Source organism: Falco biarmicus, chromosome 12 (genome assembly GCF_023638135.1).
Source record: "Falco biarmicus isolate bFalBia1 chromosome 12, bFalBia1.pri, whole genome shotgun sequence".
Taxonomy (NCBI): Eukaryota; Metazoa; Chordata; class Aves; order Falconiformes; family Falconidae; genus Falco; species Falco biarmicus.
Genome location: NC_079299.1, coordinates 34,035,905 through 34,051,782, shown reverse-complemented (window position 1 = coordinate 34,051,782; position 15,878 = coordinate 34,035,905). Strand labels below are relative to the sequence as shown.

General features: G+C 45.2%; 1 pseudogene; it reads left to right on the top strand.

The window, feature by feature from the left end:
- Positions 1–15,878, top strand: part of LOC130157684 (hydrocephalus-inducing protein homolog) — a 67,137-nt pseudogene that overhangs the window by 35,200 nt on the left and 16,059 nt on the right.

Below are 15,878 nucleotides of genomic sequence, written 5' to 3'. Positions count from 1 at the left end.
TCTGCTGCAAGGGCTGTAAATTAAGGGCACTTCATAAGTGTCCTTACAGTGTTCAGGGGTACTGATTATTATATATAAGGGCAGGCTTTACACGTAGCGCATGGGGATTAACCATGGGCATTAGTTCACCTATTGAAGAATGAAAAGGTCCTCTATGGAAAGGAGGCCAAGTTCAGCCCGTTTAATCACGGAAAGACCAATCCCTTCATATAATCTGGATTTGTACCATGTGTGACTCTCCCTCCCAGCATCGTCTGTGAGCCTGCACGCAAGGCTGGCAGCTTTAAACGAACTTTTTGAGTTTCACTGCAGACTTGGAGAAAACTTTTTGCTTTTGTGTTTGCGCAATCAAAACCTCATGTCCTTCAACGAAACAGAGCCCTGACTGAGTATTTGCATGGTCTGAGATGAAGAATGCCTGCTGCCTGAGCAATGCAAAATCCCTTCTCATCCTGTTGCAAACGCTAGAATAATCCGAGCCTCTTCTTTCTTTTATAGTAGGTGAAACTATTATTTTTTTTTTTTAAGGAAGGGGATCTTGTTCTCTTCTTGGTTACTCCTATAGCCCGAATGAGGCTGAGAGCCCCCCATGTGAGCACAGCTGCAGTTTCACACCACTGCAGCTGAGAGCAGCATGATGGGACCAAGAGCCTGTGTCAGAGCAGCAGGGGTATTGCAGAGAGCGGGAGCCGATCGCCTGAGCTGTGCCAGCTGGTTTTGGAGCATGTCGCAGGGCTCCTGCTTCATTACAACTGGGCTAGGTCTCCATAACGAGCTTAACCTGCTCTTGGGCTCCTGAAGTGCATTAGGGTGAGGTCCAGCAGCCTGGCTGCCCGCTGAGTCCTGGTGCTCCGTGTAGCGCTGTACGGACCCAGAGTGTAGCCTGGCCTCAAGTCTTGAGTGGAAACCTTTCCTGAATGGCTGTGTTGATGTTACAGTTTGCTTAGGACTGGGTGTAAGTGGGATACTACAGGAGTCGTTCCCCTCCTGGCTGGTTCAGCATTATCAGTCTTTAGATTTCCATTAATTCCATGATTTATGGACCAATGGGTTTCACATTCATAGTTTTGCTGATGTCTGTCTTCCCCCCTGGCGTACGGGTGTCTTCACATCAAATGTTAGTCTTTTTTCCTATCAAATGTAAAATCTAAAAATCCACTGCTGCTGACTTCCACAACCTTCTCCCCGGTGAGAGTCCCGTAACTTGTAGCGTGGACAGAGACCCTTCTTGCAGCGCCGTGTAAATCTGCTGGAGGGGCCCCACCAGAGCTGGGACCTTGCTGCCTCGGACCTTCTGGCCAAAAGCGGCGGCTGCTCTTCTCACCTATCACCTGTGGTGCCTGGGAGCACCCTATAGAAAGAATCAAACCCTTGGAACAAGTGGCTGGAGGTTTCCAGAGGTTAGGAGGCCGCTGGAGGGACGATAGCCTTGGAAAGGCTCTCTGGGCAGGGTGGCTTTGCAGGGTTTGTGCAGCAGCTTTGCTGTGTAAGCGGGCCGTTAGCTGCCAGGGGTTGCTCTCAGTGGAAGCTGCAGCAGGCTGTTTCAGCCTGTATAAGGTTAACTTGCTGATGAAAATAATAAGAGAAAAGAGGAGGAGCGGTTTTGCAGTCAGCCTGTGACCATGAACGTTTTGAGCAGCCGTCCAAGCCTGTGGGAAACAAGCTGTTCTGTAACTCTGACTTCCTGAGTGCATCTCAAAGTTGATTTATTTTTGCAAAGACACATGGTATGTCAGCAGAAGCATCTGTGGTAGAAGCCCAGGTGGCTCTCAAAGGACAAAGTCCTTGCTTTTTGCTGCACCTTCCCCACCACAGCTTAGCTGTAAGTCACAGTACAGACACGTGGGAGCTGACTCCTTGGAAATGGAAACCAGAGGAAAGGGAGGAAAAGGATTTGTAATCATTGCTCTTACCTTGACAAGTCATCACTGTCTTGTCATTGCCTGGTAGCGACTCCTCAGTGCCACGTGCCAGCTCTGAGCCGATGGAGGTGGTCTTCAAGATGTGCAGGTTACGCAAGTGCTACTGCTGTTGGTGCAGAGGTTGGGCCAGGAGATAACAGCGATATTTGTTCCTGCAAACGTCCACCTCAGCTGAGGTGCCCAGCTGGTCCCCATCCAAATGAGAGGGGACTGCAGAGCACTTTGGTTTTTGGCAGAAGGCGCCATCTCCAGTGGGAGCTATGGTCCATCCCTCCGCTCGCTGTGGGTTCGGTTATTGATGGGAAGGGGCAGATACTGGCTTTGGCGCTGCCTTTTCCCTGAGTGCCCTGAACTAACAGGATGCACTTTGGGGAGTCACTTCAGTACTTGTGTTGCCAGCTCTGTCTTTGGGGGTTTTGGTGTGCTTTGAGCAGTGATTTCCTTTCCATGGATCACCTTCTCCCTCCACCAAACAAAGCAGGCCGACAGTTGGTGGTGCCCCACTTTCCAAGACCAGCTTTTTCCTTTTCAGGCTGGTGGAGGTTGAGGAGATTCGCATTATTTAGGGGCTGAGGGAGGGGAAATAGGATCTGCATCTATTTATGGTTGGTCTCCTTATTGAGGTCACTTCTGTAGCGGTGAGTCATGGTGTGCCGTCCCCTCGGGTATCACGTCGGCATATGCTGTAGCAAAGCCAGGGCACAACAGCAGGAGTTTTTGTGCTGGATCATCATACATCCACCGTCTGTATTTTATGCCACCTGCCAGCTGCAGCCTGCCTGAGGCTGACATTAAGCCAGAAGTGTTGCAGTATCGTGTTCACAGCACTGCATAGTTGCATTTCTGCCCTGGCAAGCATCCACGGTAGTTTCCCATGATCTGACTCAACTGCCATCTTACGGAGAATATGCTAGCCGCGGCAGACCGCTGGCTCCTGCCGTGTCCTAGGGCTGGTACGCCTATGTAGCAGTAGCCCGCAAGGGTGAGTAGTGAAGTGTATCCTTTTAACCAGCAATTCTTTCTTCCCCGTGGGGTAGCAGGAATGTGAGGAACCTTTCCAACAGCCTATTTTCATTTCCCAGGAGAAATAGGTCACAATATTTTCCAGTTTTATGGTCTGACATACAGCAGTAATGAAGGGAGAAATGGCAAAGGTTTCCCAAAACAGTCATGTCCTTCACAATTTTTTTTTAGCCACAGAATAGTAGAATAATGTGTAACTGATGATTTCTTCTTGCCCTCTCCCTTTGAGTCAAACAGTCTGGCGTGCAGCTTCACTGACAATACAGGGAAGCTGATTGTGGCCGTACTGCCTGAAGTTTCTGTCCAAATACGTTGAATCCTGGAGAATGGTGATTTCATGTCAGAAGCTCAAGAGGTTTGAGTCTGTTAACTGCTGGTGCAGGTTTTCTTGGGAGTGAGGATATGAGTGCAAGGCTCCATCAATAATGCTGCGTTAGGATTGTTGCAGAGAGCTGTGCGGGTGCATATGAATGGATGGGTTGTGTTGCTCGTCCGTAGGCTTGTCTCCTCTGATGCCTTAGAGCAGTCTCATCTGACTGTGCCTTGGGATCCAGCAGCACCCTGGATGTAGGGAGATATGTCCCTTACCAGGATCTTATTGCACCACTGACTGGCTTCCTGGAGCATGGCAGGACATCTGGTGAGTTATACAGCGTACAGAGAGATGCCAGCAACACTGCAGCGATCACCGTGGTCTCGGTGGTGTTGGGCAAATCATCCCGCTGGGGCCTCGGCCGCTGGGAATAACACCTGCAGGGACCCATCGCCACTCCCTCGCTGTTTGAAGATTTACGCTTGCAGGGTTCTCCCAGGTTCTTGCTGAAGCTGGACTTTTTTTGTGCAGCGGAAGTTCACCATTTTGGTGTTCGGTTTGGGTTATTTTGAGCCAGGATCACATTCTAGTGTCAGAGAAATGCCACGTGGGCACTGACCCAGCTCCGGTTCCGCTTCCGACAGCAGCGGTGATGCAGGAACGGGAGGAGGCCAGGACAACTAGGGCTTTGTGTCATGGGCAATGTCTCATACCCCCTGTGGAGACCTGCAGGCAGCTGGAGCAGATTGCAAAGCCCTGATATTCCTCTTCTGCCAGTTGTTGCCTGCAAGCAGAGGGAGGCTTGGACAGTGAGCCCTGGCCGGGGTAGCCAGCCCTGACGGGACCTTGCCTTTGTTTGTGAGCTGGTTTACAGATCTCTTCTGCAATGATGAAGGCAGGCATGGTTTTCTTTCTTTCTGTCTTTGTAACTAAGAATGGAAAAATCCATTTGACTTGCTAAATCTCTTCTGATCTGAGAAGACGTGTTCACATGGCTGTAGTGACACAGGGATATAAGGGAAGGTTTGGAGGGAAACCGTATCTTTTCTTTAGGTCAGCTGGCACTTCTGAAGAGATCCTTGATATGCCGAAGCCAGCCAGTTTAGTTCCTTTATTATAGCCCTAATTAAAAAAAAAAAAAAAAAAAAGGCAAGCCTTTACCGGGTGCTAGTTAAGGTAAGGGACTTAATTTTTTTCACAGCTGCTTCCAAAGTCTTACACATTTTGTAAGTGTTGTTTGCTCCTTGCTCGTCATTGATGCTCTAAATAAAGGCTTACAGGGCTGTGGTTGAAAACAAGAAATGTAACATTTGAAGGTAAATGGTTTGTTGTCTCCTGTCTTAGGAGGGAGATGTCTGGCCAAATTCTTCAGTTGAAATTTACGTGATCTTCAAACCCCGAGAAGCCAGAGTGTATCAACAGTCTGCTGCGACATCTCAGGTACAGCTCCTTTCTCCTCCTCCTGCTACCCACAGCAAAGGCGAGGCACAAATACTCTTCCAGCCCAGTTGGTTCCCACGGAATTCCTAGGAAGAGCCGGTGGTCAGCAGGGCAGTGCCAGCACCTTCCTGCTGTCCCCGTGGCTCCCAGCTGGTCTGTGCAGAGCCAGGGCTTAGCGCGCCTGGCTCCGACCGCTGATCCCAGAGCAGCCAAAGCAGCGAGCTTTCATACCATGCATTCGTTGTGCTGCAAGGTGTTTGTAAAGGCAGAGAGGTACACAGCAGAAGAGCTTTGGTGGACGAGCACTAAGCCCCTGTAGACCTCCAGGATGAGCCTTTATTACGTGGATGCACCATCGGGCTCCTGAGGCGGTAGGAGCTGAGTGAAACGTGCTCCCTGCCCCTGGGTCACCTCCCGCTCTCCAGGCGCTGCCAGACCGTAGTGGCTGAGCCCTGCTGAGCGCAGGGTGTCTGTGAACGTACCACACGTGTGCTGCTGTCCCTGCGTGGGAATCGTCACCTCGTGGCTCAAGTCTCTGCTTCATCTGGGTCGCGTGTTACAGGGCTCGCTGTCCTCAGCAGGGTGAGCACCCTCCCCAGAAGTCAGAGTGCGAGCAGCCTGCTAGACAAGCTTTATGCTCCTCCCGGCTGACAGAAGTGCTGTCAGGTCTTTTTCTGGGAGCGGTTATCACTGACCCACCGAGTTACGCCGCCTTTGCCCTTACAGAGGTGATGGCCTTGCTGTGCTGGCACGGGGCAGGGAATGCCTGCAGCAAGCTCCGTGGTTCAGGTTACCTTGTCCTTCCTCTCCGTCCGTGTGGTGCTGCTTGAGGTGTTTTTCAGGAGTGGGAGGTCCCTGTCAGATTTCCATCCAGGGAACGCTCTGGTTTTCCCCATCTAAGAGGAAGGAGGTGCGAGGCCCGTGGTCCCCAGCAGCCAGGCTCCCGTTCTGGAGGGTGCTGAGATCACTAACCCAGCTGCTTCGAGCCATTCCTTACTGCTCCAAGCTGACAGATACAAAGGCCATGAAACAGCTTTTTATTGATACGGTAATTGCGCAGGGTTTACTTGGCAGATGCCACCTACAGTAATTAACCAGGGCTCGTGTTAACAAACCGCCTTCCTGGCCGCCAGCTGCAGTTGTTAGAGCTGTGGAAGGAAAGGGTTGATTTAAAAAGTTGCTCCCAAGGGAATCCTGGCTCAGCGCTGTGCTCCTGGCCCTGGGATTTTTGCTGTGGTGGTGGGGCTGTCCATCACTTTGCTGCAGGGATCTCCAGGGGTTGTGCCTGGAGAGCTTTTGTTGTTGTTGTGGCAGAGAAATAGGAAAATTACTTACATGCAACCTGGGAGTTACAGGAAACAGAGCTGGGCAAGCGATCGGTGTTTAGAAAGAGGAGCCTGCTCTGGAAAAACCCTCGTGGTCCCTCAGGAGATCTGAACTCTTCCATGGGCCCCTTGGGAGAGGACCTCAAGGAGGTCACCTACCCCCCATCCCTCACAAAACAGAGCTGAGCCGCTGTATCGTCAGGGTGGAGACTGTCCCAGGGTGCAAAAAGAGTTTAAAGAAGAAACCCGTGATCTTTAACTAGGGAGTCATTAATTTTGCTTCTTGACGACTCTGAGCAGTGTGACAGCCTTCCTCGTGCATTTGCATGCCAGTCACAGATCCCTTTGGAGGACGATTTGCAGACAGCGTGTGCCCCTTGCAGGGAATATTTAGTAGCTTTGCCCTAGTGCAGCACTGTGAAATTGCAGCTGGATCTCGAGCCCCACGGGGAAGTGGCTGGCCTCCATGTGTGTTTTTGCAGTTGCCTCCATAAATTGCTTAGCCGAACGCTTCTGGATCAGGTGATTTACAGAACTCATCAGCACTGTGCAACTTGCAAAGCCAGCGGTTAAGAAGTGGTTTGAAATTTGTTTTGTTTAAGCTCAAAATGAACTTTCTTAGTTATTCATGCAAATAAAGCCATGGCTCTTGAGTGCTGGAAGGAAGCACGTGGTGGGGGGGCTCAATCACCTAAAATTCTTTTTTTGTTGTTTTTTTCTGGATGTGGAAATGTACTGGGTTACATCTGATTTCTTCCAAAACCCATTTCTAAGCCGCTTTTGCAGGGAGAAGCAAAATCCTAAGTGCTGATCCCTCCTTCACTTGCCGTGTCCTACATCGTGTAAAACTGGATCTCTGTGTTGATGTGGTTGGTTGAGAATCACGTTCAAAACCAACCTCAAAACCTGGGGACGTTCCGTGGGCAAAAAGATGAGTGCCAGAAAGCAGCAGAAGTTAGGGACTTGGGAAACAGTTCTGTGCTGTTGGGCCACCCACACCCCTGTTTCTTTGAATGCCGAGTTGTAATCCCTCCATGATGTGCCAAGGTGTTAACCCGACTGAGATCCGAATTCTCACTCCACAGAACCAGGTGTGGCTTTGGGACTGAGGACAAGGAGGCTGCGGCCCCTCCATGCCCTGGTCCATGTGCTCTGGGACATGCTGTGGTGGGAGCATCACACGGTCCCAGCCCGGGGTCCCCAGGCCTTGGCCAGCGGCTGGGTGCTCCTGGAAGCCCCAGCTGCTAGCGAGGAGCGGGACATACTCTCTTTTTTCTTTCTTTTTCTCTCGGCTGTCCTGAATGGTCTGTATTTTACTCTGCTCCTCCTCCTTTCAGGAGAGCACTCTCTGAGGTTCACCTGGAAGGAGAGAGCGTAAAACTCCCAGGGTTTCCTAAAGTTCCAGCATCAATGGTGGGGCAGAAGAAAGGATAGCTTCCGCAGACCTTCCAGGAGAGGCTGAGGGCCTGCTGCAGAAGGGAAAGAATGGCCACTGATTTTTTTTGATGATAGTGGCCGTGGGACATGCCTCACCCATGATTATGGGCAAAACTTGTCCCTTGGAAATCTTTGTCATTTCCTAAGAGCTTTGATGGTTTAGAACATCAAGTTTTTAATGAAAATTAGGCCACATGTGATGCAAGATGGAAAAATCTTCTGAACAGCGAGCACCCAGTACTGCCTCTTTTCGGGTGTCTGTGCAATAGAAGTACACAGCCCTCTGATGCGTGCCTGAGCTGTGAAGTGTAACTCATCTCTGCTGTCAGCTGGGCTGCGGCTGGATCCGCTGAAAAACCACTGAATTCAGCAAAAGCTCCCTAGCTCTTCCTTTCTGGCTTTGGATGTGATCAAACATCCCCGTGCCACGGTTGCAAGCCCAAAGTCAGGGATCACTGAAAAGGCTGTTCCAGGAGGGTTTTTTCCGAGTTGTGATCTAGTCACACGTGGGCTGCTCTTTGCAGTAAGAAGTTGGTTTGGACATTCTGGAATGGCTAAGCAGCAGACTTTTATAAAAAAAGAAATCAACTTTCAGTCCCTAAGCTTTAGTTAATGGTGGGTGTCACACAAAAGGAGCTCAAAGGATAGAGGAATAGTTTTGCACAAAAGCCACAGTGACGGTTGTGTACAACTTCTGGGGCTATCTTCTGCTCCTTGTGCTACTCGCTTTCCGTACAAGAGTAGAATGGGATGGCAGTGTTACCGAAATCTCGGAATGAAGAACTTACCGACACCAATGTGATGTAGATAAGCAGACATTTCTTTATGGACGGCCGGGTGCGTGAGTGAGTCCCCTCACGATCGATGCACACCATGGTTCAAAATCGTACACCTTGTATAGAACTCATTCATACATATTCATTAAATATCCATGCATAATCGTAAGATTTCCCATAAATCATTAACATACTCTCCTCCCATATCCGATTCTGCGCAGTAAAGGTTAGAAAGGTCCGGAAATGGGTCTGGGGTACGATTTGGGTAGGTGGTATGTGAGTCGGTGGTCTCGATCTCCCCCTGCCGGAATTACCTGCCACTTGAGGTAACTGTTTCTTGGCCGGCAACTATGGGTTGCTTCACTCGACTCTTCCCAGTTCACATAAATTCTCATTTTGACGTTTTAGTACATCCTCCTAGGTTACATATAAACAATCATCTCAAATCTTAAGTCTGTTATCTAAGTTCTAAACATTCCTACTAGGTGATTCTGACCAATTCCTCCGGCCTTGGTACGGGGCTGTACAGAGGGTTTTCTATAGCCGCCTTTTACTATAACTGTAAGTTTCATTAAAATATATTTTCTTATCCTCTTATATTTCTATTACATGATTGATTTTATAAAATCAAATAATCAATCAAATAAAGTCAATCAATCTTAACTTATTAGCAAATCTATAACATTTCCCCCCTTTGAAAGTGTTGAAAATCATTATTTCAATACTTTCACATTATTTACATATCATTTGTTTCAACATATTTTGGTGGTGGGCTATACCTTGGTGGACTGGTTGGTACTTCTCTCATGATCATACGATTGATTGCAATTCTATTGGTAAACTGCTTCTTCAAACATGCATATACCAACATGATCATCAAAAAGACAATCAGTAACAGAAACAAAGTTTTGATTAGGGATTGTATCCAAGAGCTCAAGTTCCTTCCTAATTTGTTAAAAATTTTCCCTAACCAGTCTTCTGACATATCTTCTTGAATTGATTCTGTTTCTTTTTCAATTTTATCTAATAAATCCAAATCATGTTCCACATCTTGTGTGACATTTGAAATGGGGATGCAACAGTGGTCCAGTTTATCTTTGAGATATCCACATACTCCATGTTCTTTAAGTAGGAGCATATCTAGTGCCATTCTATTTTGTAAAGTCATTCTAGAGGTCGCCTGTAATTGTATATTCAATTCCTTAAACCCCTTTTTGGTAACGTTTGCTAATTTTTCCACTTGACCAGTTAACTTATAGAGCCATGCTCTGTTTCTATATGATGCTATAGGATTTAAAAGTGATTCAATTGCCCAGCCAATTTTCACTCCTGTAGATGGTTCATTCCAAGTATCATCATTTGTCTCAGATCTCTTTGTTCGTTTCAGTTCTAAATTTTCTAGAGATCCTCTAAACGGTGATTTCTTCCAAATCGGACACAATGTTGGCACGCCTAACGTTATTTGTTTCACTTTACCATCTAATGGTAGATGAGTTGTCCAGGTTCCATCACTCAATGCCCAAATTAAATGTCCTGGACTTTGAATAGTAGATTTTCTACAACTAAACATAATTCCTCTTCTGGGTATATAGGCGCTAGATAGATTGAGAGTATTCTTAAGACCTCGACAAAAACAACCATATTTTAAAGCGGCAGCCAAAGGAGGGATTCTTTGAATTATTAAGTCTGCATTGCTACAATCATACACTTTTTCACATTTCCACCATGGCACTATTTTATTCTCCTTTTCTCCCAATGGAGTTGATCTATCATTGACCCAGGGTAATACTGAAAACACTTTTCCATCCCAGGTAAAACACCAAGGAGTTTTTGCCATATACTGAAAATGGGAATATAAGGTCATAGACCAAACCGAATCCCAAACTATTTCCTTTTCCTGTAGGGTTCGATTCTTTTTCTCACATTTTGTCTCGGTTATCCATACACTGGTGTTTGTTGTAGCCATTTTAGGCTAGTAACACCATCCCTTGTTCCCTAAATCTCCATATAATCCCGGTTTAGCTACAGATCATCCTTTACATTCCCAAATGGTTGAATATACTGGTGATTCTTCCCCAACTTTAACCTTTTGCAATTCCCAAGTTTCCCTAGGTTCTTGTTTACAATCCATTGTCTCATTTTCATATTCTAATTTGGTCAGATTCATGGTTAAGATTCCCCATGGAATAGATTCACCTACTGCCCTCGGTATTGGTAAACAAGCAGTGATCTGCATAACATTTTGTAAATTGGCAAATCCTTTAATCAATCCTACCATCAAATTTTCCTCAGCCGTTTGTTTGGGAATTTCAATCACTTGTTCTGTCTCTATTTGTCTTTCATTCCTGTCCACCAAGTCAGCCCATGATCCTGCCAACACTACCAACCCAAATGGAATCCAAAGAACGATCATAACCTGATATGAAAAATTAGACATTTTTCAAAGTCAAATTTAAAGTCTTTGGGTCACGGTTGATAATCTTCCATGGAATAGGTGCTTTCTTCACTCGAGTATAATGGATCCAAGCATCCGATTCTGCTATCTTGATAGCCGTAAAAGTGGTTAACAGTACTTGGAAAGGTGCTTTCCAACGTTCCTGTAAAGGTTCAGAGGTCCAGGTCTTCACATAGACATAATCTCCTGGTTGGAAATCATGCACTGAATTTTCCAGGGATAAAGGTCTATTCCAAATTACTGCACTCCGAATTGCAGCCGGAGTTTTTCCTAGAGAAAGCAAATAGTTATATACATCCTGCTTTCCTTTTACATGTACGTTTGGATTTGGTTCTGGAGACTCATATGGTTTTCCATATAATAATTCATAAGGACTGAGTGAGGTTCCACTCTTTGGCTGTACCCTGATACGTAATAATGCCAATGGAAGCGCCTGAGGCCACTTTAGACTGGTTTCTTGACAAATTTTACTTATTTGTGGTTTCAAAGTTTGATTCATCCTTTCCACTTTCCCACTAGATTGGGGTCTCCAAGATAAATGTAGGTCACAATTAATACCCAATACTTTGCTAACACTTTGGACTACTTCAGCAACAAAGTGTGGACCTCTGTCAGAAGAAATTCCAATAGGAACTCCAAATCTCAGAATTATTTCTTGTAATAACCACTTCACCACTTCTTTTGCTTGTGTAGTGCGACAGGGAAGGGCTTCTGGCCATCCTGTAAAAGTATCAACCCCTACCAGGATGTACCGGTACCCATTTTGTCTAGGCAGCTCTGAAAATTCTACTTGCCAATAATCTCCAGGTTCTACACCAGATTTCAGTCTACCCATTTGAACCTTTTTCTTAATCATTGGATTATTTTTCAAACATACTTCACACTTTGCAGTTACCATTTTAGCTATTCCCAACATCTTAACTGATATTACTTGTTTTCGTAAAGATGTTACTAAGGCTTCTGCTCCCCAGTGACATTCCTGATGTCTCGTTTGAATTCTCTCTCTCATCACAAGAGGTGGAATTACTAACTGTCCATTAGGAGTTACCCACCATCCCGCTAAGTTTTTCTTAGCATTTAATAACGGACTCAATTTGTCATCTTCCTCTGAATATCTCGGGTTTTCCCTAGGAAGGGTTACTGTTTTAGAAGGAATTATTGCCATTTGCAATGCTTGTTTCTTTGCTACCTTTTTTGCTGTTCTATCAGCTAAATTATTCCCAGCTATTATTTTTGTATTCCCAATCTGGTGTGCCTTACAGTGCATGATTGCTACTTGATCTGGCCTTTGAACTGCTTGCAATAATCATAAAATTTCTGTTTGATGCTTAATGTTTGATCCTTGAGAGGACAATAACCCCCTCTCTTTCCACAAAGCTCCATGGACATGCACTACCCCAAAGGCATATTTTGAGTCAGTCCAGATATTTACTTTCTTGTCTTTGCTTATCTCTAAGGCTCGAATTAAAGCGATGAGTTCCGCCTTTTGGGCTGATATGGTACTCGCCAATGCTCCTGCTTCTATAACTGTAGTCTCTGTTGTTACCGCATATCCGGCGTATCGGACTCCTTGTTCCATGAAGCTGCTTCCATCACTATACAGTTCCCAGTCTGGTCGCTCCAGTGGTACATCCTTCAGATCTTCATGACTGGAATAAACATACTCGATGGCAGCCAAGCAATCATGTTCCAGTCGTCCTTCTTCCTGTATGTAACTTAAAAATACTGCAGGATTTACCAGGTTAGTTGTCTTTAGAATCACATCATCCTGTTCAGTCAATACCACCTGGTACTTCATCATTTGGCTGGGAGACAGCCAGTGTCCCCCCTTCTGTTCTAGGACAGTTATCACCATGTGTGGGGCATAGACTGTTATTGTTCTTCCCAAAGTCAATTTCCGAGCTTCTTGTATGAGCATCACTGTTGCTGCCACTGCTCAAAGGCAGTTTGGCCACCCTCTACTCACTGTGTCCAGTTGTTTAGAGAAATATCCGACTGGTCGTTTCCAGCTTCCTATCCTCTGGGTTAACACGCCCAGTGCAAGGTGTTGCCTTTCATGAACAAACAACTGGAAATCTTTGGTTGGATCTGGCAGTCCCAGGGCAGGTGCAGACATTAAGCCACGTTTCAACTCTACAAAAGCCTTTTGTTGTTGTGGGCCCCATGCAAAGGGAGAGTTCTTTTGGGCCTCGTACAGCGGTTTAGCTATTAGCCCATAGTTCATGATCCAAAGGCGACACCACCCAGTCATTCCCAAAAATGCTCTGAGTTCATGAATATTTCTCGGCTCAGGTATACCACAAATAGCTTCTTTGCGATCTTTTCCTAATTGTCGTTGTCCTTCTGAAATCTCAAAGCCCAGATATATCACAGTCTGGCAGGCTGTCTGGGCTTTCTTCCTGGACACTTTGTATCCATTTAGTCCCAGGAAATTCAAGAGGTCGATAGTCACCTGTATACAGGTAAGTCTTTCTTCTGTAGCAATCAATATGTCATCCACATATTGTAAAAGTAAATGCCCAGCTCTTGATTTATCCTGTTTCCACATTTCAAGTTCCTTTGCTAATTGATTTCCAAAGATAGTTGGACTGTTTTTAAATCCTTGGGGTAATCTAGTCCATGTCAACTGCATCTTTCGCCCGGTTTGAGGATTTTCCCATTCAAAAGCAAACAGTTTTCTGCTTTCTTTTTCCAAAGGTATACAAAAGAAAGCATCTTTTAAATCAAGCACTGTAAACCGTTGATAAGTCTCCCTTAATGCTGTTAACAGTGTATAAGGGTTTGCTATTACAGGATAAATGTCCTTAACTATTTGATTTACTGCTCTCAAATCTTGTACCAGCCTATATTCACCCGAGGGTTTTCTGACTGGTAAAATAGGAGTATTATACTCAGATTCACATTCTTCCAAAATGTTATACTCCAAAAATTTATCACTCAATTTCTTCAATTCCTGTCTCACTTCTGATTTGATTGGATATTGTTTAATTCTCACTGTTCCTGTGCCTTCCTTCAAATCTATTTTAACAGGCTCTGCTAGTTTCGATTTACCAGGAATATCTGTTTCCCATACAGTAGGGATCACTGCCAAATCCACCTCCGGTGGAATTTCTTGTTCCTTTACTCTTTCGTGTATCATCAAGATTTCTCCCGTTTTTGACTCGGGTATTTTCAAGAAAAGTTCTCCTTCATCAAAAACAATTTGTGCATTTAATTTAGACAACAAATCTCTTCCTAAGAAGGGTATCAGACATTCTGGTACATACAAAAATTCATGTGTAATTATCTTATTTCCAAATTTCAAATCTAGGTGTTGTAGGAATGGCCTGGTTCTCTTCTTTCCCTGTTGCTCCTATTATATTGGCTGGTTTTGTTCCTATTTTTCCTTTACATGTATTTAATACCGAAAATGTCGCTCCTGTATCTACTAAAAATTTAACTTCTTTATCTCCCAGCTAAATTTTAACCAGAGGTTCAGCTGGGTTCCCCTCCGGTCCCCTTCAGTCGTCTAAAATCATTATCTTGGCAAGGTCGTGAGAAACACTCTTGTTTCTAGGGCAATCCTTTTTCCAATGTCCTTCCTCTCTACACAAAGCACACTGATTTACTCCTAAGGGGGTATTAAATTTCCGATGGCCACAGTGCATACAACCTCCCCTCCCATTAAATCCTCGTCCTCTTCCTCTGCCCCTTCCTCTGTCTACCGTTCCTGTCATTACTGCCAATAAATCTGTTCTCCTTGATTTTCTTTCTTCTCTTTCTCTGTTGTTATATACCCTCCATGCGACTTCCAGCATTGTATTCAAACTCCTTGAATTCTCTCCCTCCAGTTTCTGGAGTTTTTTCCTTATATCTGGTGCCAATTGCCCCATAAAAATCAAAGCCAGTTGCATTTGTGCTGCCTCTGTTTCCACTCTCAAATCAGTATGTTTTCTGGCAGCTTCCTTTAATCGTTCCCAAAATGCTGAGGGAGATTCATTTTTATCTTGTCTTACTTCATATAATTTAGACCAATTCAGAGATTTAGGCATGGCATGTCTAATCCCATATAAAACCCATTTCTGATACCGTCTCAGTCTTTCTCTATGTGTTACATTATTTGGATCCCACTGCGGATCCCCAGATGGAAAATTCTGTTCTATTGTTCCACCTGTAATTCCACTCATCACATCCAACTCTGCCTGAGCTTTACCAGCTTTTAATACCGTTTGCTTCTCTGTATCATCTAACACATTATCCAGGATCACCTGTAAATCATTCCAGTCTGGATTCTGTGTTCTAGTTATAGTATCTGCCACCTTGCCCACTTTTTCAGGATCTTCTCTATAATTTCCTGCTGCCTGCTTCCAAGTCATCAAATCCATAGCTGTAAAAGGTACTTTCACATAGACCGGTCCATCACTACCAACTCCCTGTCGCAGGGGAGCTATAGTCTGTGTCTGTTGCCGAGTTCTCCGTGAAACAGGAGTATGAATTACAATCTCCGATAATCTCTCTTCCACATCTCCTGTTCCACTGCTATCCGGTTCAATCGCCTGTTCTCGTGCCCTAGATTCTCGACCCTGATTCCTTTCTCTCCTAAGAGGGGATATATCTAATTCTGGTCCATCATCACTCTCAGTGACAATCTTTTTCTTTAAACAACCTTTCCCGATCTCACAAGTTGAGCAACACCTTTTTACTTTCTTGTTATCAGCAGTTACAGCCATCACAAAATTATCTCCATCAGTTAACTTGCATTCATCCTGCCAGTCTTTTCTCTGTCTCAGGTAAAAGAACAAATCCACATATGGCATTTCACTCCATTTCCCTTCCCTTTTACAGTATAACATTAACTGCAGAATAGTATTATAATTCAGTGTTCCATTTATGGGCCACTTTTCCTGATTTTCCAATGTATACAGAGGCCACCAATTATTACAATACTCAATCATCTGGCTTTTTGGCAAATCCTCATATAAATCTCCCCAATGTGCCAATGAACATCCCAATGGAGAATTTTTCGGGATTTTATCATTTACAGCAAGATTACCCATGCTTTTACTTTTAAACAACCGAGTTAACTTAGATGCCATGGTATAATCACTCACAGTACAATACACAATTATTCAACTCTGTCTCCCCGATCCGCGGATCCACGCTGCACACTCGCTTTCGTGCTTAATTGCACGTCTCACCCTTACAGCC